The sequence below is a fragment of the Peromyscus maniculatus genome, chromosome 12 (genome assembly GCF_049852395.1).
Source record: "Peromyscus maniculatus bairdii isolate BWxNUB_F1_BW_parent chromosome 12, HU_Pman_BW_mat_3.1, whole genome shotgun sequence".
Taxonomy (NCBI): domain Eukaryota; kingdom Metazoa; phylum Chordata; class Mammalia; order Rodentia; family Cricetidae; genus Peromyscus; species Peromyscus maniculatus.
Window position 1 is genome coordinate 6,704,064 of NC_134863.1, and position 25,275 is coordinate 6,729,338.

At 39.4% G+C, this 25,275-nt stretch overlaps 1 protein-coding gene across 1 annotated transcript in view; it reads left to right on the plus strand.

The window, feature by feature from the left end:
• Positions 1–25,275, plus strand: part of LOC121821659 (immunoglobulin lambda-1 light chain-like) — a 755,041-nt gene that overhangs the window by 295,814 nt on the left and 433,952 nt on the right. The window lies entirely within an intron of this gene.

Sequence of the window (25,275 nt, forward strand, 5' to 3'; positions counted from 1 at the left end):
CCCCCGCAGCAAAAGCAGAGGCCCATAATGGAGTCCCTCCTTGGGACTAGCAGAGATTTATAAGTGAGACCCTCAATTACAGCAGCAGGTGTCTATAAGTAAGGATCTCCTTGAGAACAGTAGTGGCCCACAGAGAGGCCCTCCACGAGAACAGCAAAGGCCCAGCAGCAAGGCCCTCCATGGTAGAAGCAGCCTAAGAAACAAGTGTTTCAGGTAAGAGTATTTGCATTGCTGGCTTCCAAGTCCATGGCAGACACACTGAGAGAAGGCCCTCCTTAATTCTTAATTTCATTATATAAAAGCAATACGATTCAGTTCCTTTTAAAATAGAAAATACAACTGAACAAAAAAACTTTAAAATAACCATCCCTTTACCTATGATGAACCAATTATCTATCACATTGGTAGATGATATTTATACCACATATAGATATAAAACACTTATAGATACACACGCTTGTCTGGGCTTTGAAAGTAAGCCCTCCTGAACCTTGCAACCCGGTTCTGATCGTCTACTTTTATTGTGACCCTATCTCAATAAATGACTATTTACAGCATTAGAATAGCTAATCGGTACTCCTTTAAGACTCCTTTCTAAACTCCTTAACGAGAAACATGATTATAAAATAACTCTTTTAATGTGAAACTTCTCAGGTAAGCCATACTCTACTGGCAAAGAGGACAAATAACAGCAAATGCACAGCCACCATTACCTTCTTTTGCCCCACATTCCAGGCTGATGCAGCTTCCTAAGAAACGGTGATAGGCCCTCATCTCCGCCTCTGTTATCCGCACCACGGTGTAAGGTGGGTATCTGGGGTCTGGTTCTTCAAACTGCCTGCACTGCACAGCTGTGGAGTTCCAGGACACAAGACCACCCCCCTCCTCTCCATGCCGCTCTGGGCACTGCATTCACACTATGGTTAAACCTCCTCTGCCTAATCTCTCTGAAGATCACACAAGGTCTCCCCCCCCCCCCCCCCCCCCCCCCCCCCCCGCTGAGAGTTGATCCTGAGGATTAGCGGGTGCGGACAGGGTCACTGCTTCAACAGACTACCAGAACTCCTGATCCAGAAACAACAGAAGGGGAGCTGAGGGGCAAAGACTTTAGGAACAAAGGAAAACACTTGAGCTGCTGATACTAAGAATGTTTCCCTAAAAGCATCACATCGTGAAATATCGGGCCATTGGTGAAATAACAATTAAAATTATTAAATTTTAAAACATTTTTTGAAAAGATAATCTTTGGGAGATTATTTCTGCGAGGTCAGCTTCACTCGCCTTCTTTTCCAAGCTCTCCAGGGTGCCAAAGCATAAGCCCAACACTTTAGCATTGCTGCCAGGGGCTTCACCGTCTAAGGAAGCACCAGGCTGACACAGAAAGTGATAAAGATTCCCAAGCTCCAACTGCTTCCGAGGAACAGTTGCAGCACATCACAATTCCCAAGTGAAGGATGCTCCTTCCTGCTGATATCCAAGAGCCCCCCTAGAAACAGAAGAAAAAAAATGACTTCATATGGCAGAGCTAGGCTGTATACAAAGACACAGGGAGAAGCTGCCTTTTCCTAACACGTTTTTACGTGATTAATGTCGCTGCTTAATAGTGTTGTGCTCTATAATTTAAAGAAGAATACACCATTAAACAGCCAATAGTTAAGTGAAAAGTATATGAATGTCTAAAGGCTCTGTCTATGTGAGCATCTGCGGTGGTCTCCAGGCTCTGTCTATGTGAGCATCTACGGTGGTCTCTAGGCTCTGTCTATGTGAGCATCTACGGTGGTCTCCAGGCTCTGTCTATGTGAGCATCTGCGGTGGTCTCCAGGCTCTGTCTATGTGAGCATCTACAGTGGTCTCTAGGCTCTGTCTATGTGAGCATCTACGGTGGTCTCTAGGCTCTGTCTATGTGAGCATCTACAGTGGTCTCTAGGCTCTGTCTATGTGAGCATCTACAGTGGTCTCTAGGCTCTGTGATCTCTGAAGGGAAGTTTGTATTGCACCTTAAGCATATTTACAGACCCAGATATGTGTAGCTGTTAGGTCATTTTTCTTCAGTAACATGTTGTTTTACAATTTAACTGGATAACTTGGCAACTATTTCTTAGGATAGCTTTGTAAATGTTTGCTTTTTCAAGACAAGCTGATGGGGATTCAGCTCAAACAGGCAGGAGGAAAACTCAGTAAAACTTTAACCCATCCTGTCTCCGTCTCACACAGATATTATGAAACTGTAACGGTGCAAGGCAGCAGCTAGACTACATCTGTTCATATTAAAATAATGCATGTTTTGTGATGTTTTTATTTTTTACAAGTTTTAATAATAAAGTTTATAAAATAAAATAAAAAAATGCTAAATGTAGAATATATATTTTTCTTTCCTTCTTCATTATGAAGCCTGTTTATTTTATATAAGGCCTCGACCATAGAGCTGTGTTTCATGGTAAGGTTGGTATTCAGGCTCTTCTCACTCTATTGCCTGATATGCAGGTCTAGGTTAATTTGCCTGCAAGTTTGTGAATCTTGTTGATTTTCTCAAAGAACCAACTCTTCACTTCTTTGAGGCTGTATTTTGCCTTTTCAGTTGTTGTTTCTATTTAGCTGACTTCAGCCCTGAGTTTGATTATTTCTTTCTGCCTATTCTTTTTGGGTCTTACTGCTTCTTGTCTTTCTACAGCTTTGAAGTATATCACTAATCGATTAATATGAGATGTCCCTGGTTTTTTATGTAGGCACTTAGCGTTTCCCATAGGTTTTGGCAAGTCGTATTTCATCTCCATTAAATTCTAAAAAGGTTGTAATTCCCTTTTTTTTTTTTTTTTTTTTTTTTTTTTTTTTTTTTTTTGGTTTTTCGAGACAGGGTTTCTCTGTGTAGCTTTGCGCCTTTCCTGGAACTCACTTGGTAGCCCAGGCTGGCCTCGAACTCACAGAGATCCGCCTGCCTCTGCCTCCCGAGTGCTGGGATTAAAGGCGTGCGCCACCACCGCCCGGCGTAATTCCCTTTTTGATATCTGTCTTGACCCAGTTTTCATTCAGTGGTGAGTTGCTTTGCTTCATGGAGTTTGTGTGCTTTCTATCATTACTGTTCTTGATGCCCACCTTAAGACATGGTGGTCAGATAGGAGGCAGGGCATTCTTTCAAAGACTTGCTTTGTGTCTCAATATGTGGTCAGTTTTGGAGATGTCTTACTTAGGATTTCCATTGCTGTGAAGAGACACCATGACCATATAAGTCTTCTAAAGGAAAACATTTAATTGGGGTTGGCTTACAGTTTCAGAGGTTTTATCATCATGGTGGGACATGGCAGCATGCAGGCAGACATGGTGCTGGAGAAGGAGCTGAGTTCTACATCTTGATCCACGGGCAACAGGAAGTAAACTGTGTCACTGGGCATAGCTTGAGCATAGGAGACTTCAAAGCCCACCCCCACAGTGACACACTCTCTCCAACAAGGCCACATCTACTCCACTACCTCCTAACAGTGCCACTCCCTATGGGGGCCATTTTCTTTCAAAGTACCACTGGAGAGTTTAATGGGCCACTTGAGAATAATGTGTTTTCTTTAGTATTTGGGTGGAATGTTCTGTAGCTGTTTCTCTGTTTAGTTTTTGTTTGGATGATCTGTCTGCTGGTGAGAATGGGGTACTGAAATCACCAACTAACACTTTGTGAGAGTCAGTATGTGATTTTAGCTGTAGTGTTTCTCTTTTGAAATTCAGTGCCCTTGTGTTTGTTACATAAATGTTTAGAATTATCCATTTATGGACATTTTTTTCTTTTTGAGTATGCAGTGTCCTTCCATATTAACCAAATTTAATCTTAAAATTAATAAGATTCATTGTGGTTTGAAGTCTATTTTGTCAGATATTAAAATAACTACACTCCCTTGCTTCTTAGATCCATTTGTTTCAAATACCCTTTCCCATCATTTTACCCTCATGATGTCTTTCCTTAGGGGTGAGAGGTTTCTTGGATGCAGCAAAAATATGGACCCTGTTTCCTAATCTTGTAGCAATAACGCCCGCACTACCACCACCGGTTCACCATGTCCAAGCAAGGGGCTGTGGATCGAAAAACAGAGACAAAAGACAGCAGGTCATTCACCTCAGCAGAATGCCAAATGCCGTTTATTTAAAGAGGGAGGAAACCTTAAATACAGTCTTACAGCACAATGGGAGAACCCCAGAGGGCAAAAATTCACTACTGATGTTTACAATCTTGTATCTAAGCTGTTAATGCCCAATATGCAGGATACACAAACAAAGAACTTCCCTTAAGCATTCAGGAGGGTGGAAACCATCAGGGAATTAGCATAGGGAGGATATCAAGGTCAAGGTCCACAAGCAAGGCAACAGTTACCCAAAACAGGAGCCAGGGACCTACAGGTCCCCCTTTTATTAAAAAATGAGCTTCTGCTTAGGTTGCATGTGACGTCAGCAGGTCACCTTACCCATCATGGAGATGCCTGCCCAGGCCACACAGGTGCTCTGTCTTAGGTTGATGAGTGCCCCCCAGGCATTACCCATCTCTGAATACTCATTATCATATAGGCTCAACCATGTGAGCTGTAGAGTTAACTGCTGCCAAAGATCTCAAAGTGGCGCTGGGCTTGCAATCTGTGCATTTGAAACAAAAGACCAACAGAAGTCCTAACCCACCCATAGCCAGTAGGCTAAAGGCAACTGAGCCATTCCCTTCCTTAAGGAGCCTTACTGCAAATTGGAGTCCTTGCAAGATGGTATCCCAAAAGCAAATGGAACTTGAGTTTTATAAATTTCAAAGCCAATCGAAATGTATATAACTACTGAATAAAATTTATCATGCCCAATAGAATGAAAGAGTAATTAACTGTGGTAGCTACTTTTGCTGCCAGGGTCTTCACTGTGCTAGCTATAGTAACCAATTATGAAATAGCAATCCCAGAAACAGTAGCAGCAGTGGCCACCACCGCTATAGCAGCAACAAGGCAGCAGCGATGTCAAGTTCTCTTTTGGAGCGTGCAGGCATCCACTGGCATGGACACAACTCCAGGAACACGACCCACCAAGGCCCATATTTCTTGATCCCAGCATGACTTAAGCTGGCAGCTCTGCAAAAGAACAACTAAGAACCATAAAGAAAAAACAGACAGCACACAAGGAGCAGAACTAATGGTCTCATAATGGCTACATTCAGGCTCACAAATTTTAAAGGTATCTTCAAAGGAGGCTAGATGAATTTCAGGAGGCCAATAAAAGTTGCATAGAGCCACTCCTGAAAAGTAGGTACTACACCAGCTTGAAGAGGATTGTGAAAATGAAAAGGCTTAGCTGGCATGGTACTGTGAACAAATGGAAATCAGTGACCTTCAGGGTTATCCTTAATCTCCAAGATGTCTGGGTGACACATTCTCAAACATACTTGAAAGAGCAGTTACCATACATTACCTTCTGAAGAATCCAACTGCATGGCTACAGTTCCTAGTCTTACATTAATGCTTGCCAAGGCTGGCCATATTGAGCTCTCAATCCCCATTGGCATCAGAAGGGGAGAGTTCTTCACAAAGGCCCAATAGGTCTCTGCCATGTTGGGATTCAGCAGCAGCCACAGGGCGCACGCAGCGCTCAGGAACCCAAAGAGGGAATCTCATTGTCCTGTGGAAAGACACAAACAGATCCCCGGGCCCACACCAATACCAGATCAGGTCCCCTCCAAGTGCCTGTAGAAAGATCCTTCCATTGCACCAGAGGATGATTTGCAACAGGAGCCCTCCAGTGCTTATCTGCAGCAGATACTCCAGCAGAATCCACCAATAAAAAAATTTAAAATATATAAAATAAGGGAAAGAAAAGAATGTGGAGAGGAGAGATGAGCCCCTAGCTCCCCCTTTTTACTTTAGCAATATATGTTTTTGAGGTACAATGGCAGCGTTCTACTATAGCCTGTCCTTGAGGATTATAAGGAATGCCAGTCTTATTAATGATAGAAAAATCTTGGCAGAATTTTGAAAATCCCATAGTGCTGTAGGCAGGACCATTATCAGTCTTTATGCATTTTGGCACTCCCATGTAAGCAAAAGCATGAAAACAATGATTCTTTACATCTTTAACCTTTTTCCCCTGAATGGGCAGAAGCAAAAATTAGAGAGGAGTATGTATCAATAAATACATGGACATATTGTAATTTTCCAAAGGAAGGCACGTGTGTGACGTCCATTTGCCACACATGATTAGGTAAAAGTCCTCAGGGATTAACTCCCAAATGAGGAACGGATAAAAATTCAGCACAAATAGGACATGATTTAACTATCTGGATGGCTTGTTCCCAGGTTATGCCCGTATGATGACGAAGAGATTCAGCATTAAGATGATAATGTTGATGCAACTGAGTAGCCTTTTCAAAGGCAGAACAAACTAATGTGACAGCCATACGAGTAATGGCATCAACCCTCTTATTACCTTCACTTAGAGGTCCAGGCAACTGAATATGAGCTCTAATATGGCCCACATAAAGGTTATATGCATGGGACCATATGAGTCCTTGCACTTGCAATAAATATTCATGAATGGGAGAAATGGATGGCTTGTAGGCTGCTGTCTCCAAAGGCATAACTGCATGTGCCACATATTGGCTATCAGTATAAATGTTTAGAAGCTCATCAGAAAACATCTGTAAAGCAAGCAACAGTGCCCGTACCTCCACCATCTGGGCAGAAGTGCCTTGGACTTTCATTCTCTTCACTATGTTACCAGAAACTACCACAGCAAAACCACGTGAAATGCCATCAGTAAATACCACACAGGCCTGAGGAATAGGAATCATCTGTACTATCTTGGGAAATATAACGGAATGCAATTTAAAAAATTTACACACATCATTGGAGGGGTAGTGAGTATCAAATTGACCCTGCATGGAGCATGTCAATATGGCCCAATCATTATCATTAGCTTGCAACCATGCTATTTGAGACTGGGTGTATTGGGTCACCACAATATCTGGCTCCTTACCAAAAGTTTGAACACTGATAATCTGAGCAGTAGCCTGAGGATAAGGAGTAATGGTTTTTGCTGGAGAAGCTGGGGAATGTACTTATAGAATAGGACCTGTTTGCCAAAACACTCCAGTAGGTGAATGAGAAAAACAAAATATCAAATATAATAAGGGAGAAGAAAGATCTATATACTGCACGTGAGCCTGCTCCAGGGCCTCTGGCACTCATTGTAGGGCTATATGCCCTTCAGCTGTTAATTCACAGGGACATAAAGGGTCAGGGTTGCCCTTTAAGACATCATACAAAGGATGAAGTTGACCTGTTGGAATCTTTAAAGTGGACTGAAGCCATTGAGTATCTCCCCAGAAAGGTTTGCAAATCATTAAGTGTGCATAGCTGATCCATACGCAGAGTAATCTTTTGTGGATGTATGCCTGTGTGTAACAATTCATGACCTAAATAATGATAGGGAAAGGATGCCTGTAACTGGGGCTATTTGTAAATTAGCCAGGCTAAGAACCTCTTGTAATTTAGAAAAGGCATCAAAAACAAGTATTTTATCTTTAGCAGCCAGTAAAATATCTTCCTTATAAGTCAGTCACAATTAAATGCCAATAGTTAGGAATTGCCACGGGGCAGGCAAACAAGGCTGTGTTGTTCCTATGAGAAGCATGATTGTATTCACAGCTCTAAGATCTTGTAATAGCCACTACTTTCCTGACTTCTTTTAGATGCCAGTTGGGATCTCAGGATTCTTGTGAAATTATAGATATATCCAGCACCAGAATCCAATAATCTTTGAATCTCAATCACATATAATTTTATTTTTAATTTAGGCTGCTTGTCATTGATAACTGTTTGTCAAAATACCTTTTCTCCTGTACTTTTAAAGCCTCCAGTTCTACATATAGTCACCATTTTGCATTTAAAATATGAAAGCAATAATAATTGAGCAATTCTATCCCCAGCTTCTGTTTCCATGGTCCTTTTTACATATACCAATTATAAAATCATTAAATACAATCTCTATAGGATTTGAAGAGGTAACTTTAGGTAATACTCTTGAGTATTTTTATAAAATCTTAAAAAGCAGATCCTTTTTTATAGATTTCAAGTATTTTATTCACTGGAAAAATAATTTTGTAACCTCTTTATCAGTAAGAGATTATTTTTATGGGTTTATCTTAGCAACAACATTATTTAATAAGCTAATAACCCAATCCATTTCAGGTGTTATATTTCTATAGAATTTCCAAGAATTTCTAGAAAGCAACTTAAAGAGCAGAGCCAATTTCCAGTAATGATCAACAGACAAGAACATACCTAATACATAGTTCAAAATTATGAATTCTGTTCCTTTAGTTTATCTACCATGAAAATCCAAACATTTATTAAGAAAATCAAAAGAACAGAATATCCTTTATATAATGAATATTAATATCCCTGGAAATTCAAACAGCATTGACTTAGCATTCCATGTCCTGACCGAAATCATTTTTCACCAGAAGTTGGGCCCGTTTAAACTTTCAGTGCTAGTCCCTCTCCTGGCCTCTGCTCACTTGCCCGCCCATGAGCCTGTTCCCCTCATGGGCCTTGTGGCTATGCCTCCTGCCTGTGTGTACCTGCCCGCCTGCTGCTCTGGGCTATCTCGCACACGCCTTCGCCTCCATGCTGGACGTGTGCCCCACACACGAGCACTCACGTTTAAACTTTCTCTTACTCCCATGAAGGGACTACCTAATAATGAGTTATTCCCACCATAAGGAAAAACAGAAAAACATTTCCCATGAAGGGATCCTAAATATTGAATTATTCCCACTCTGAGGGAAAATGAACTTTTAAACCAAAATTAAGCAAACAGACAACGAAACTTCTATGACTCTTTGTAATTCAGATGCTGCGGCTCTGTGCTGGCAGGCAGAAAGAGCTCAGAGTTTCAGCTATCCTGAAAATTCTAAAATTGGAAAGAGCCTTTTCTTCCTCCATTACCACTGGGAAGAGGCTTTTCTCTTTTCTTCATCCTTCCTCTACAGGGCCCTAAAAATCTTTAGGCCTACTTTCAAAAATTTCCCCCTTTTTACCGGGAAAATCCTTTTTTCTTGATTAAATTTTTTCTACCTTTTCTAATGGGAAATTTCTTTTCCCTCCCTCTTCTCTGTTGGGAAGATTTCCTTTTTTATTTAAAATCTTTAGCTGTCTTGCCCTATCTTAACTTCAGTGCCCTCCTGCTTCAACAGTCCAGTTAATTGACTCTGAGCTAGCTGCACCCATTTCAATTCACCCTTATCTTTTCTTTTTTTTTCTTTAAATTGCTGGCCAGGCTTACCTGGGTGTCCATCAGCAATGTCCCTTCTTTCTTGGATCTCGGTGGGACCTCCATTTGTAGCAATAACACCTGCGCTACCACCACCTGTTCACCATGTCTGAGTGAGGGGCTGTGGACTGAAAAACAGAGACAAAAGACAGCGGATCATTCACCTCAGCAGAATGCTGAATGCTGTTTATTGAAAGAGGGAAGAAACCTTAAATACAGTCTTACAGCACAATGGGAGAACCCTAGAGGGCAGAAGTTTGCTACTGATGTTTACAATCTTGCATCTAAGCTGTTAATGCCCAATATGCAGGATACACCAACAAGGAACTTCCCTTAAGCATTCAGGAGGGTGGAAACCATCAGGGAATTAGCATAGGGAGGACATCTGGTCAAGGTTGGCAAGCAGGCAAAAGCTACCCTAATTGGGAGGAGGCCAGGGCTCTACACCTGAATAAAAGGACCCTTATGTGCTTGCACTGGAAAAAGACTTCTTGGTGGTCTCTGGGGGTTTTGTGAAATGGGTACAATGGAAGCAACAGACTATGGAACAATGGGTCCTGGAACTAAATGACAGTGAAAACAATGTCTCAGAACCTCTGGGACACAATGAAAGCAGTCCTACAGGGACCTTTACAGCTCTACATGTTGATGAAGAAATCAGAGACATTGCAAATACTATGAATGATACACCTTAAAGGATTTTCGTAAAAAGGAAAAAAAAAAAGAATAAGCCAAACCTCAAGTAAGTAAATGAAAAGAAATCTTTATGATCAGTCCAGAAATTAATGAAATAGAAATGAAAAGAAAAACATAATCATTGAAACTAAGAGTGGGTTCTTTGAAAAGATAAATAAGATTGACAAACCAAACTAATCAAAAGAAAGAAGACACCAACTTAAACAATTACAGGTGAAAAGGGAACCATCACACCAGATACCAGTGAAATGAAAAACATCAGGTCTGGAGGTTAGAGACAGCTCACTGGGTAAAAGCACTGGTTGCTTTTCCAGAGGACCTGGGTTCAATTCCCAGCACCCACATGGTAGCTCACAGCTGGTCTATAAGTTTAGTCCCAGGGATCTGATGGCCTCTTCTGGCCTCCTTGGGCACTGGAAAATATGATGCACAGACATACATTCAGACAAAACACCCATACACATCAAACTAAAACATATAAACAAAAACATAACTTACACAAAACATCACGTCTCATGTTGAAAATACATATTCCACTAAGTCAGAAAATCAAAAAGAAATGGATGAATTTCTAGACAATGTGACTTACTAAAATTGAACCAAGATGAGATGAATAGTTTTAAAAGATATATAACATGCAATGGATTTAAGCAGTAATGAAAGCTCTCCCAACAAAAAGCAGTCCAGGCCCAGATGGAGTCATGGTGATGTTTCTGAAGCCCTCCAACTTTCCTCCCATGCTTCTCAAGCCACTCCATAGAAATGGAAGAAACACTTCCAAACCAAAGGCAGATAAAGACATGGAGTGAGAGAATCAACAAACTAATTCCCATGATGACCTTAAACTAAATAATTGCAAATACATCAAAAAGATCATTCACCATGATGAAGCTGGTGGTGTAACTTGATCAGAGATACAGGAACGCAACAGATGTGAGCCAATAAATGTTCTAAGTCACACAAATGGAGCCGAGGACAGAAACCCCATGGACATCTGGACAGATGTAGAAAAAACACTGACAAAACCTACCATTCCTTCATGGTAAAGGTTCTAACTTGGATTAGGAAAAAAAATCGTAATATAATAAAGCCTACATATGACAGCCTACAGCCAACATGATATTTAATGGGGAAAACCCTCAAAGCACTTGCACTAAAATAAGGAACGAGACAAAGGTGTCCAACTTTTCCACTCTTCTTCAGTATAGTCCTGGAAGCCTTAGCTAGAGCAAGACAAGGGGAGCATATGAAAGGATACAAACAGCAAAGGAAAGAAGCAAAAGGCCCCTATCTGCATCTGCTATGATTTTATACATAAATCATAAAACTATGATTTATTTATAAAGACTAACTAGAAAACTTTTAGAACTGATACACACGTTCAGTGGCAGGACACAAAAGCAATACACAAATCCTTCCTATATATCAATGACAAAGAAACTGAAATCTTGGAAGTAATCCAATTTTTTTTTTTTTTTTTTTTTTTGGTTTTTCAAGACAGGGTTTCTCTGTGTAACAGCCTTGGCTGTCTTGGAACTCACTCTGTAGACCTGGCTGGAGTCAAACTCACAGAGATCTGCCTGCCTCTGCCTCCTGAGTGCTGGGATTAAAGGTGTGTGCCACCACCGCCTGACAGTGATTCAATTTTTAACAGCCTCAAAGAAGAAAAAAGTACCTTGGAAAAACCTAACCAAGGATATGAAAGATCTCTAAAATGAAAAATTCAAAATACTCAAGAAAAAAAATCAAGTAAGACACTAGAAGATGTAAAACATGTTCATGGATTTGAAGGATCAATAATTGTGAAATATGGTGGTATTCTATTTGTACTGAAATGTGATTTTAATTGTATGTTAATAAATAAAGTTGCCCAGGGGTCAGAGCTATTAGAGCCATAGAAAGAGCACGGCAGTGGTGGCGCACACCTTTGATCCCTTAGATCTCTGTGTGTTCAGGGATACAGCCAGCATTGGAGACATACGCCTTTAAGACCTAGAGAGCTGTACTTACAGGCAATGACGAGGCAGTCATGTGTCTGGGTTTACAGCCAATGAGAAGGCAGAACAGAAAGACTATTTAAAGACATACACCCAGGAAATAGCTCTCTTTCGGGGAGCTAGGAGCACCGCAGGAGGAAGGGTAAGATTTTAGCTCTGAGCTCTGAGCTCTCGGCTTTCTCTTTTACATTGGTTCTGTGTTTCTTATTTAATAAGACGGTTGGTTACATCTACAGTGAAAACAGTATCTTACAAAATCCAATATAGAGTCAATACTGAGCAATCTCAACCAGACATCCAGTGACATTCTTTACAGAAACAGAAAAGCAATCTTAAGTGAGGTATGGTGGCTCACAATTTTTAATTCCAGCACTTAGGGGGCAGAGGCCAGTCTGCTCCACAGAGTGAGTTCCAGAACATCCAGGACCATTACACAAAGAAATCCTGTCTTGAAAAAAACCAAAACAGACACACTCCCCTCCACACACAAAAAAGCAATTTTAAAGTCCATATGGAAACACAAGAGACTCTGGAGAGGCAAAACAATCCTAAGCAAAAACCAAATCACTGAAGTTATCACCATACCTGATTTGAAGTTATATTACAGATCCATATTAATAAAAAGGGCATGGTACTGATGTAAAAACATATTCAATTGTAGGGATAATTCATCTGTGCCCCCACAATAGAGTTTATCTGAGGTCAGAGGAAAAAGCCAGCCACTATATTTGACATAGAAGTCAGACAATGGTAGCACATGCCTTTAATTCTATCACTGAGGAGGCAGGGATCTGTCTGGATCTCTGTGAGTTCAAGGCGACACTAAGAACAGAGCCAGGTGTGGTGGCACATGACTTAAATTCCAACACTAGTTAACCATAAAGGTCTGGAGGTATGTATAGACAGACAGGAGGTGACAGAACTGGACAGGAAGAGGAAGTGATATAGCTGGGCAGTGAGAGGAAATGAGTTAGCAGAACAGAAAGGAATGAATATAGGTGTGGGTATACAGGAAGTAGGTCTCTTTGGAGACTGAAGGTCAGTGAGGTGAGGTTGGCTTGTGGCTTGTCCTATTCCTCTGATCTCTCAGCTTTAACCCCAATTTCTGGCTCCATGTTTTTTATTTTATAAGACCTTTTAAGATTCATTTTACAATTGGTGCTCCGAGGATTGTGGCAAGAATTGCCTGAAAAGCTGCTTGTGGCCTTACAGCTCAGGCTGGAACTGCACGAAGCTGGATCTCTACCTCACATGGGCCAAAGTCTCTTTGGCTTTTTCTCTCCTGGTGGGTGGTGGACTCTCTCTGGATTCTCATCTCAGACTGCTACCACATTAGGTAGCTGCTTTGAAATTCCCTTGGACTTCTACTGTTCTACACAGTTAACAGACTTGGTAAGTCAATTAAGATATCTTAAAAGGAGAAATTAGTTAAAAGGGAATTTTTTCCCACATTAAAAAGTGGGAAACATTTTTACAATGGAAGGAATTTGGTCTCTGTTTGATAACACATTAGGCAGTCTGAAAATGGAACAATTAAATGAGAGGATAATTAATGTTGATGAGGTGTACATAACATTAATTATGAATATTATTTGCTTGATCATTTTTATTTTAGCATTAAAAAGGTTGACCAATTTGAGTGCCAAGATAAAAGCTTTAGAAAAACCTGTTAAAATGAATTATAGAGAAATTCAGACCCAGACAGAAGAATTTAAAGGTGAATGTATCTCAGGATTGAATCATGTAGTTACAGAGAAACAGCCTCAGGTTACCAGACAGCAAACATTAATCTACCTGCTAACCTTACAGGAACTGCCACATGCTCAAGGGTGTGTATGAGCTAACTGGACTCCAGTGGAAATGTTAGATCTGAGGAGATTTAAAGAAGCTATAGTATCATATGGAATGCATTCTCCATTTGTAAAGTAACACTAACAATAACAGGTCCAGCCTATATTGTTTGCTCCCAGGGTCCGTGGAAGAGTCCAAAAAGCAGCTGAGGACTCTAATCTGAGGGATATCCAATGAATATAAGCACAATGAGTTCCTTAGTCCATTCACTATATCCTTCTAAGTCAATTCTATCTACACAGTTTCTTTTCCGTTCTCATATTTAGCTTTTCCCAGTCCCTTCTGGTCTCGGTCCTTTCTGCTCTTCTCTCATGTCTATCTAGTTCTTTCTGTCTCTGTCCTCATCTTTGTTCTTCTCAATAAATTCTCTTCAGTGCTCTCAGAGAACCAGTATATATACCCAAACAGTAATTCTTTGGCAAAACAATGCAAGGTTTGAAGTTTTCAGGGTCGCAGAGAGAGGGGATAAGGATCCACACATAAAGCAATAATTGTCAGCTTCCAATTACAACCAAAAGGGGAGTGACTAAAGGGGAGTTCTCTGGTAGTGTCAATTAAAGACTAAGATCAATTAGGAAATTTATGTGCTCAAACTATAATCTAGAAATGGCTAGATAAAATGTTAGGGTTCAATAAGTCACAATAAAGTAAACTGTCTTTGGTGCTATTTTTCCTGCTCATCCTGGCTGCAGCTGCTTTCTGATAGGAAGGGGGCATATGCTAGGTGGCTAAGCAACCTATGTCAGAGCATGTAGCATTTGGTTAGAAAAAGCACTTTCACTCAGAGTAATTGCTGAGCAGAAAATCTAGGAATAGCACCTGACTGAGGAGGAATTAAAACTTAATTTGCACAAGAAAGAAGCTTGGCACCTATGCCTGCCTGGCCTTGAAGGCAATCTCCTTGGGTCAGTGGGAAGTAATTGCCTTAACTCAGTAACTAGCAAATAGCTAAAACATCATCCCTGGAATGTGAGCAGTAAATCTCTTAAGTTAGGGTCTTGTATAAATAACCCGGGGTGAAGATAAGGAGTTGAGGATTTAATTGTTAGTGGTTCTTTTCTCTATCTGTGGGTGAGATGAGCTAATGTTTATTTCTCTGCATTTGTCCTTGGAAAAAGGTATCTTTGCTGAAATACTTTTGTCCAGAGAATGGCCCTGGCCAGATATATGTTAATGAAAAATAGACACAGCTAGGGACAGTTATCCAATTACCCCAAATGTATAGGGAAAGTTGTGCCCAAGATTGAGATACAATCGTGAGATTATATGTACATACAACATGGAGATGCACGGTAAATAGGGAGAATCATAGCTGTTATTGCACAAGAAGTTTACAACAAGAGACAGCCAGTTCATTCAAAAGGCAGTAATTCCACAATGCCTTGCATGATGGTTTCCTCTAACAGACCCCTTAGTTCTGATAGGTTGACCTTCTGAACTCTAGTTGTCACTGCTGTATACTCCATGGACTTTTGCTACCAGTGGCTCTCAATAGAAAAGCAAATGTTAAACTCATGACCAACTTGTAATAGAATTATTCCTCAGGACTGGAAAGAATTGGTTACAGCTGTCCTAGAGGTCAGTCCACAGTTATAGTGGAGAATGTGGTGGATAGAGGAGGCCAAAACTATAGAACAATAATGTAGGACTAGAGGTGTGGAAATTTCCCAGGATCTGCTTCTTGGAGAAGGTGATTATGCTGATATACAAAGACAATGTTTATATGATAACCTAACCCTAATCCTATGCCACATGGAAGCCATGAATTCATGGGACAGAATTCAGGAAGCAGAAAAAAAAATGAGTCATTTAAGAAAGTTAAACAGGGCCTGAAAGAACCTTCATAGATTTCTTACAAAGGCCGTCTTCAGCAGAAAATAGAATGATACCAAATTCAGAAGCTAGACAGATAATAATTGAATCTTTGGCTTTTGAGAACATGAATGCAGCATGCAAAAGAAAAATCAGGCCATTAAAGATCAGACCAGCACCCTTGGAGGATCAGATCAGGGACACAATTAACACTGAGTCTCATGACCATGATATGTGGATAGGAGAGGTGATTTTAAGAGCTTTGAAGAAAAATAATAATGTTAGATGCTTTAATTGCAGTAAACCAGGTCACCTATAAAGAGACTATAAACAGGGTATTTCTAGAAACAATGTTTCTTCAAGGAACAATGGCAACATAATTAGGCCGGGCGGTGGTGGCACACACCTTTAATCCCAGCAATTGGGAGGCAGAGCCAGGCGGATCTCTGTGAGTTTGAGGCCAGCCTGGGCTACCAAGTGAGTCCCAGGAAAGGCGCAAAGCTACACAGAGAAACCCTGTCTTGAAAAACCAAAAAAAAAAAAAGAATGTTTGATAAAGTAAAGAAAATTTTGCCTTGTTGGTGATTACAAATTGCTCCTGAAAAGATGCAAAGAGGAGATTCTATTAATTACTTAGGCTATAAAATAGGTTTACAAAAAAATAGACCCCAAAAGGTACAAATTAGGAGAGATTGATTACAGACTTTTACTGACTTTCAAAAATTATTTGGAGACATTTCCTATCTATGGTCTGTTGTTGGGGTAAAAAATGATGAACTGAGCAATTTGTTTAAAACCTTAGAAGGTGACCAGGACTTATATAGTTCAAGAAAATTATCAGCTGAATCTGAGAGAGAATTGGCCTTGATGGAAAAGAAAATACAGGATGCATGTGTGGATCATGTAGATCCAAAACTTGATTACATATTGCTTATTTTACCTTCTAAGCATTCTCCTATAGGAATTTTAATGCATAGGGAAGATATTATATTGGAATGGATATTTCTACCAAATAAACAGAGTAAAAAATTTAAAACTTCTGTGGAAAAGATCTGAGTTGATTTTAAAAGGAAAATTGAGACTTCATCAATTAGCAGGAATAGGCCCAGCAGAAACTGTAGTACCTTTAACTAAGGATGACATTGACAAATTATGGGTAGAAAGTGAACCTTGGCAAAGAGCTTACAGTAATTTTTTTGGTAGAGATTAACAACAAATATCCCCAAAGTGATAGAATTGAACTTATAAAGAGAGCTGATTGGATTCTGCCTCATATTGTATGGGAAACACCCATGCCTAACAGCAAATTTGAAGTCTCCAGAAAGATGATGGGGGTTCCACAATGATGATTCCACATGGACAATAATAATACCACTAAGCTGACAAATGTCACCCAAAGATCAGCTCAGGACAATTTCAAGATGGTTAGCTGAGATGATCCAGCCTCACAGACTACTAGAACAAGGACTTGAGATAAGCCCTGCACTTTTGCATTATGCAGAGACTGGACAACAAATGATACAGCTACCTCTCCCAGAACTTGACAATTAACACAAGATTTTTCTTTTCAGGATCCCCTAAAGATGCCTTTACCCCCAAACAGCAGGAAGTAAATTTAAGAATATGATGCCCTCATTCCCAAGAGGTAGGGTGGGTAGTTTTTGGTTTTTCAATGGGTTTTGGATAATTGTCATTGTTTAGGTTGGTTGGTTACAAGTTGTTATTATTAATGGTCAGGAAAAAGGCTAAACAAAGGAGATTAGATTTAAGGTTCTTATTTGAAAAAAAGAAAGAAAAAAAGAAAAAGGAGGATATAGATAAGAGGTAGATTATTGAATATACTCTGAAAAAAGATATAGAGATGATAGAATAAAGGGCAGATTATTGAATCTACTCTGAAAAGAAAAAAAAGCAGATATAGATATGATATAGATAAAAAGGTAGATTATTGAATCTACTTTTAAAAGGCAACTACTACTTTTAAATATTTTACATTGGATTAGATTTTTATATATTGTATAAAAATTATATATTGCTACAAATTTGAGACTGATTTATATAGATATGATAAGATAAAAAGGTAGAGTATTTAATGTACTTTTAGAAAGCAACTACTAGTTTTAAATATTTTACATTGGATTGGATTTTTATATATTGTATACAAATTATGTATATTGATACCAATTTGAGATCGATTTTGTTAGACTATTTTGTATATATATTTCTAATCCTGTTCAAGTTATTGTACCTATACATTTTATTTAACAGTGTAATGCAGTCTGCTAATCCTTGAAAGTTATTATTACCAACTAATTAGGATATAAAGGAATGTAAGTTAGTAGTCATTACAATCAAACTTGTAGTCATATTAGGTATGTTTTCAAGGTCAAGCAGAGATATATTTAGATAGACAGGTCATCTTCAAATCCTTCAGAGGTCTATAGAATATGGCATTTAAGATGTTTTAATAACATAGTTTTTTCTTCTTTTTTTTTTTATGACTATGAGACATGTCTGCTCCTGGCACCACCAATCTACTTCAGAGAAGATGGGCATTGAAGAACCTCTATATGGAGTCTATTTTAACTGTGGCAAAAGTTAGCCACTAGGCAAGAAAGTCCCCTTGCATCAAGTATTGACAGTATGCTATCCAAATTGGACAAGCAGGACACAAAACAAAGGACTGCCAATCCTTGCCAAGACAAGGTAGGAAGGCTCTTTAGAAAACCCTGCTACACAGATGCATCTGTCAGATATGCTAAGCCTGTTGGCCAAAGATGATGCCCCAATGTTACAGAGAAACCTTGGGTGACTGTCCAGGTAGCTGGCTGTTTCTGTCATAACTCACATATTTTGGAAGTCACTTGTTTGCACTTACTAGGTAATATTATTTCCTTCTCAGATCTCTGAGGGAGTTGAAGATTAGATAGTTATAGTTATAGTTTTACTTATTAACAATTTCAGAAAAGAAACTCACTAAGAGGTGTAAAGTGTATAAGTTTGAAAGACATAGAAGATAGCTTTTGGTTGGTAATACAAGTTAGGATAGAAAGTGAATTAGGTACATTTTGGATTTACCAAAATAGGATAGATAACGTAATATTTTCTCTGAATTTGTCAAATGCAAATGGACTAGACATCATTAATGTATTTATTGCTTGTATATATTGTATATAGTTATTGTATTATTGTATGTAATTTTTCTTATATTAATTATAATTGTTTATTTTTATTAGACAAAAAGGGGAAATGTGGTGATATTTTATCTGTGTCCCCCCAATAAAGTTTATCTGAGGATCAGAGGAAAAGGCTAGCCACTATGTTAAACATAGAAGTCAGGCACATGCCTTTAATCCTATCACTCAGGAGACAGGGATCTGTCTGGATCTCTGTGAGTTCAAGGCTACACTGGGAACAGAGCCAAGCATGATGACACATGCCTTGAATTCCAACACTAGTTAACCATAAAGGTCTGGACAGACAGACAGGAAGTGACAGAGCTTGGCAGAAAGAGGAAGTGATGTAGCAGGGTGAAGACAGGAAGTGAAATGCAGAACAGAAAAGCAAATAGGTGTGGGTATACAGGAAGTAGGTCTCTTTGACTGGGGATCTCCAAGTGGTGAGAACGTGGCTGGCTTCTTTCTGCTTTTCTGATCTCTCAGTTTTAACCTAAATATCTGGCTCCAGGTTTTTTATTAATAAGACTGTTTAGCACTTCATCCTACATATGTTGTTTTCTAGTTAAGGCGTAGTACAAGTTGTCTTCAACTTTGGATGTAGAAGAGTGAAGGAAAAATTAAGAGCACTTTCCTCATAGATCCTTCCTTCTAATAAAAAGCAAAAAAATCTTATATTGCATCTTCTTACTTTTTAGCATTATATGGTTGCTTTTCTTGCTTGTTTCTTGAGACAAGATCTTTGTATGTAGCCCTGGCTGTCCTAGAACTCACTATTTAGATCAGGCTGGCCTTGAACTCATAGAAATCTGCCTGCCTCTGCCTCCTGAGTACTGGGATTAAAGTGTGAGGCACCATGCCTGACAGCTATAGTTACATTTTTAATAAAAGCGACTCTCAAAAGAATAGTTATGATTAATTCATAATTAATTAGTTCATAACACATCATTTTTTTCCACACTAGAATCAAACTAAGTTTGAAAATATCTTACACTTGAAACAACATAATATGGAACAGTGGTTCTCAACCTTCCTAATGCTGTGATCTTTAATACAGTTCCTCATGCTGTGGTGACCCCCAATCATAAAATCATTTTTTTTTTTTTTTTTTTTTTTGGGTTTTTCGAGACAGGGTTTCTCTGTGTAGCTTTGCGCCTTTCCTGGAGCTCACTTGGTAGCCCAGGCTGGCCTCGAACTCACAGAGATCCGCCTGGCTCTGCCTCCCGAGTGCTGGGATTAAAGGCGTGCGCCACCACCGCCCGGCTCATAAAATCATTTTTGATGTTACTTTATAACTGTAATTTTGTTGCTGTTATGAATTGTGATGTACATATTTTGCCAAAGGAGTCACAGCCCACAGATTGAGAACCACTGATACAGAATGATGTGAATTCTTCTTTCTCTGACTAAAATCTTTAGTGGTTTTGTCAAACCTGGAAGAGCATTTTGTCCTTTCAGCTCCAGGATTAGAAAATGTTTATCTCCCTAAACAGCACAGTCATTGGTTATTTGGTCATGTTTCAGCACATATTCAATTGTTTCATTTTAATAATTCTGGGATGTGGCTGAGTAGTTGATTGTGAGATCAAAACAGGGACTTGGCTGAAAAACTCCACTGCAGAGGACATTGTCATTTTTTTTTGTCCAAAAATTTTGGACAAAGCAATAGCCTACAGAATGTGAAACAGTTTTTACCAAGTACATGCTTGATAGAAGGCTAATAAAACATAAATAACTACAAAAATCTAGATATCAAGAAATCAAATAACCCAACTAAAAACTGGGGTACAGATCTAAACAGAATTCTCAACAGAGGAAACTCAAATGGCTGAAAAACATTTAAAAAATGTTCATCATCCTTAGCCCTCAGGGAATTGCAAGTCAAAATTACCTTGAGATTTCATCTTATGCCTGTATGAATGGCTAAGATCAATAAAGTAAGTGTTAGCTCATGCTGGGAGAATACAGATTATGGGCAATGCTCATCCATTGCTGGTAGGAGTGCAAACTTGTACAGCCACTATAGAAATCAACGTGGTAGTTCCTTGGGAAAATAGGAATTGAGCTGCCTCAAGATCCAGCTATTGTGGGGGTATCTTTGTGGATTTCTGTGGGCCTCTTTAGCACTTTGTTTCTTCCTTTTCTCATGTGGTCTTCATTTACCATGGTCTCCTATTCCTTGTACTTCCTCTCTGTTCTTGATCCAGCTGGGATCTCCCGCTCTCTTTCCCTCGACCCTCGCCCTTCATTGCTCCCACTCATGTCCAGGTTGTTCATGTAGATCTCAGCCATTTCTCTGTCATTGGGCGATCCTCGTGTCTTTCTTGGGGTCCTGTTTTCCAGGTAGCCTCACTGGTGATGTAAGTAGCAGTCCAGTCATCCTTGTTCCACATCTAGTATCCTCCTATGAGTGAGTACATACCATATTTGTCTTTCTGAGTCTGGGTTACCTCACTCAGGATGATTTTTTCTAGATCCATCCATTTGCCTGCAAACCTCATGATGTCATTGTTTTTCTCTGCTGAGTAGTATTCCATTGTGTATATGTGCCACAATTTATTTATCCATTCTTCAGTCGAAGGGCATCTAGGTTGTTTCCAGGTTTTGGCTATTACAAACAATGCTGCTATGAACATAGCTGAGCAAGTGCTCTTGTGGTATGATTGAGCATTTCTTGGGTATATGCCCAGGAGTGGTATAGCTGGATCTTGGGGGAGATTGTTTCCCAATTTTCTAAGAAAGCGCCATATTGATTTCCAAAGTGGTTGTACAAGCTTGCATTCCCACCAGCAGTGGAGGAGAGTTCCCCTAGTTCCACATCCTCTCCAAAATAAAGTGTCTTCAGTGTTTTTGATCTTAGCCATTCTGACAGGCATTAAGGTGGTATCTCCGAGTTGTTTTGATTTGCATTTCCCTGATGATTAGGGATGTTGAGCAATTCCTTAGATGTCTTTCAGCCATTTGAGTTTCCTCTATTGAGAATTCTCTGTTTAGTTCTAAAGCCCATTTCTCAATTGGACTGTTGGTCGTTTTGATGTCTAATTTCTTGAGTTCTTTATATATTCTGGATATCAGTCCTCTGTCACATGTGGGGTTGGTGAAGATCTTTTCCCATTCTGTAGGCTGTCGCTTTGCCTTGTTGACTGTATCCTTTGCTCTACAAAAGCTTCTCAGTTTCAAGAGGTCCCATTGATTGATTGTTTGTCTCAGTGTCTGTGCTACTGGTGTTATATTTAGGAAGTGATCTCCTATGCCAATGCATTCAAGATTACTTCCTACTTTCTCTTCTAGCAGGTTCAGAGTAGCTGGATTTATGTTGAGGTCTTTGATCCACTTGGACTTAAGTTTTGTGCACGGTGACAGATATGGATCTATTTGCAGCCCTCTACACGTTGATATCCAGTTATGCCAGCACCATTTGTTGAAGATGCTTTCTTTTTTCCATTGTACACTTTTGGCTTCTTTGTCAAAAATTATATGTTCATAGGTGTGTGGGTTAATGTCAGGGTCTTCAATTAGATTCCATTGGTCCACATGTCGGTTTTTATGCCAATACCAAGCTGTTTTTATTACTGTAGCTCTATAGTAGAGCTTGAAGTCAGGGATTGTGATGCCTCCAGAGGTTGTTTTATTGTACAGGATTCTTTTGACTATCCTGGTTTTTTTTGTTTTTCCATATGAAGTTGAGTATTATTCTTTCCAGGTCTGTGAAGAATTGTGTTGGTATTTTGATGGGGATTGCATTGAATCTGTAGATTGCTTTTGGTAAGATTGCCATTTTTACTATGTTAACCCTGCCTATCCATGAGCATGGGAGATCTTTCCATTTTCTGACATCTTCTTCAATTTCTTTTTTCAGGGACTTAAAGTTCTTGTCATATAGATCCTTCACTTGCTTGGTTAGTGTTACCCCAAGGTATTTTATGTCATTTGTGGCTATTGTAAAGGGTGATGCATCTCTAATTGCCTTCTCAGCTTCTTTGTCCATTGTATATATGAGGGCTACTGTTTTTTTTTTTTTTGAGTTGATCTTGTATCCTGCTGTGTTGCTGAAGGTGTTTATAAGCTTTATCAATTCCTGGGTGGAATCTTTGGGGTCACTCAAGTATACTATCATGTCATCTGCAAATAGGGAAAGCTTGACTTCTTCCTTTCCAATTTGAATCCCCTTAATCTCCTTATGTTGTCTTATTGCTCTGGCTAGAACTTCAAGTACTATATTGAATAAGTATGGGGAGAGTGGACAGCCTTGCCTCGTTCCTGATTTTAGTGGAATTGCTTTGAGTTTCTCTCCATTTAATTTGATGTTGTCTGTTGGCTTGCTGTAAATTGCCTTTATTATGTTTAGGTATGTTCCCTGTATTCCTGATCACTCCAAGACTTTTATCATGAAGGGGTGTTGGATTTTGTCAAATGCCTTTTCTGCATCTAGTGAGATGATCATGTGGTTTTTTCTTTGAGTTTGTTTATATGGTGTATTACATTGATGGACTTTCATATGTTGAACCACCCTTGCATCCCTGGAATGAAGCCTACTTGATTATGGTGGATAATTGTTCTGATGTGTTCTTGGAGTCTGTTTGCCAGTATTTTATTGAGTATTTTTGCATCAATGTTCATGAGGGAGATCGGTCTGTAGTTCTTTCTTTGTTGCATCCTTGTTTGGTTTAGGAATCAGGGTAATTGTAGCCTCATAGAAGGAGTTTGGTAATGTTCCTTCTGTTTCTATTATGTGGAACAGTTTAGAGAGTATTGGTATTAACTCTTCTTTGAAGATCTGGTAGAATTCTGTGCTGAAACCATCTGGTCCTGGGCTTTTTTTGTTGGGAGACTTAATGACTGTTTCTATTTCCTTAGGGGTTATTGGACTATTTAAATAGTTTATCTGGTCTTGATTTAACTTAGGTATGTGGTACCTATCCAGAAAAATGTCCATTTCTTTTAGGTTTTCCAGTTTTGTGGAGTAGAGGTTTCTGAAATATGACCTGATAATTCTCTTGATTTCCTCAATGTCTGTTGTTATGTCCCCCTTTTCATTTCTGATTTTGTTGATTTGGATTCTCTCTCTCTCTGTCTTTTGGTTAGTTTGGATAAGGGCTTGTCTATCTTGTTGATTTTCTCAAAGAACCAACTCTTTGTTTCATTATTTTTTTTTTTGTATTATTCTCTTAGTTTCTAATTTATTAATTTCACCTCTCACTTTGATAATTTCCTGGCATCTATTCTTCCTGGGAGACTTTCTTTCTTCTTGTTCTAGAGCTTTCAGGTGTGCTGTTAAATCACTAGTGTGAGATTTCTCCAACTTCTTTATGTGAGCATTTAGTGCTATGAATTTCCCTCTTAGCACTGCTTTCATAGTGTCCCATAAGTTTGGGTATGTGGTGTCTTCATTTTCATTGATCTCTAGGAAGTCTTTAATTTCTTTCTTTATTTCTTCCTTAACCCATTGGTGATTCAGTTGAGCATTATTCAGTTTCCATGAGATTGTAGGTTTTCTGTAGTTTTTGTTGTTGTTGAAATCTAACTTTAAACCATAGTGGTCTGATAGAACACAGGAGGTTATTCTAATTGTTTTGTATCTGTTGAGATTTGCTTTGTGGCCAAGTATGTGGTCGATTTTAGAGAAAGTTCCATGGGGTGCTGAGAAGAAGGTATATTCTTTCTTGTTAGGATGGGGTGTTCTGTAGATATCTATTAGGTCCAATTGGGTCATGACATCAGTTAAGTCCTTTATTTCTCTGTTAAGTTTCGATTTGGGAGGTCTGTCCAGTGGTGAAAGTGGGGTGTTGAGATCTCCCATTATTAATGTGTGGGGTTTTATATGTGGTTTAAGCTTTAGTAATGTTTCTTTTACATATGTGGGTGCCCTTGTGCTTGGGGCATAAATGTTCAGAATTGAGACTTCATCTTGGTGCATCATTCCAGTGATGAGGATGTAATGCCCTTCTTGATCTCTTTTGATTGATTTTAGTTTGAAGTCTATTTTGTTGGATATCAGGATGGTTTCACCCACTTGTTTCTTAAGACCATTTGATTGGAAAGTCTTTTCCCAGCCTTTTATTCTTAGGTAGTGGCTGTCTTTGAATTTGAGATGTGTTTCTTGTATGCAGCAGAAAGATGGGTCCTGCTTTCGTATCCATTCTGTCCCGCAGTCCCACAATCCACTTATAAAATAATCACTCAGACGCTTATATCACTTATAAACTGTATGGCCGTGGCAGGCTTCTTGCTAACTGTTCTTTTATCTTAAATTAACCCATTTTTATAAATCTATACCTTGCCACGTGGCTGGTGGCTTACCGGCGTCTTTACATGCTGCTTGTCCTGGCGGTGGCTGCAGTGTCTCTCTCTCCTTCTTCCTGTTTCCCCAATTCTCTCTCCTTGCCCGCCTACACTTCCTGTCTGGTCACTGGCCATCAGTGTTTTATTTATATAGAACGATATCCACAGCAAAGTCTATGTCT